This window comes from Gavialis gangeticus, unplaced genomic scaffold (assembly GCF_001723915.1).
Source record: "Gavialis gangeticus isolate Ggan-Ray unplaced genomic scaffold, GavGan_comp1, whole genome shotgun sequence".
In the NCBI taxonomy this organism is placed as follows: Eukaryota; Metazoa; Chordata; order Crocodylia; family Gavialidae; genus Gavialis; species Gavialis gangeticus.
Window position 1 is genome coordinate 219,371,427 of NW_017729032.1, and position 1,334 is coordinate 219,372,760.

The following is a 1,334-nucleotide window of genomic DNA, read 5'->3' on the forward strand; positions in this document are numbered from 1 at the left end:
TGTACATGGAGCACTAGGTATACTCTGCATCCCAATGGAGAATACTAAAGGAAAAGAGAAATCCAGTCAGACATACAAAATGCAATCCACTCCATAAAGGAAGATGGGATTAGTTTGATAAGCATCTTTGCATGTGTGATAAAAGGCTGTCTGAGAGATTACTTTGAAAACTATGAAACATTCTGAAGTTAGCAACTGAAGGAGGCCTTGGTATTCCTCAAATAGTTAACCGATCTAGTGTACCAGAGGTAGTAACAGCAATGTTGAGAAAAACCTTATAATTCCTGCCTTAGAGGCCAAGCTTATTTGTCCCCCCATGTTTGAACTTGCTGGAGATGTAGCAGACAGTTTTCTACCCAAACCACCTTTCAGGAACTCTCAGGCTAGGGACAGACATTCAAAAAGCCTGAGACTGAATTAATTCAATCACTGCAGGTTAGTCTAACCTGGCTAGGCTAAATCAGTTTTGTAACGGGACAGACATCCCAGAAATGGAGGCACATGCCTGCAGTGGCTCAGGCTAGAAGCTGGGGGTGGGGGTGCTAGAGCAGCCTTCCCTTGCACAGTGCTGAGCTGAGGGTGCACGGCCAGGCCCCAGCAGGATGCTTTGATTAGGGAGGGGTTCCCCCCCAGCCCAGCAGGGAATGTTTATCTCCCCTGACTCAGTGTTTATTACCCCTTTAAGAAAACAGAGGGACATTACCAGCTTTCTATTGATTCTGCCTTTGTCCCGTGTGCCACAGGTTGGAGGTAGCCAGCATGTGGTCTGCTAGCTAATGCTGAGGTGTCTGTGAGGGATGGGGAATGCCTGCTTAGCAGAGAGTGGGGGGCGGGGGAGGGATGGGAGCAGAAGGCAGGCAGGCGGCTACAGTCTGTGCCAAGATGCAGCCAGGGAGTCAAAGGGAGGGGCCAGCCCTGCTGTGGAGCAGAGAGCTCTGCCCAGGCCAGAGAGCATGCTGGGATGCTGGGGGAGTCTGATGTAATTTAAGCCAGCAAGGGGTCTGGGACAGACCTTGCATAAACCAGTTTGAGCCAAATCAGTTGAGTCTGATACTACATTCAACCAGATATATCTCAAACTGGTTTCAACCATTTTCAAACCAGTGTATGTGCACTGAACATATTTTTGGTTACAGGTTTAGACCAGTTTTTGATCACTTAAACTGGTTTATATGTAACGTTTGTCCCTAGCCTTAAAGGCTGCTATATGTATAGAAGAATAGATTCAAGGGGAAAATCCTTACTCCCAATCAACAGAATGGTCAAACTGGCACTGACTTTCATAGGGCCTGGATTTCAGCCTGAGTTTCTGAATGAAAATGAGGCGGTGTGCA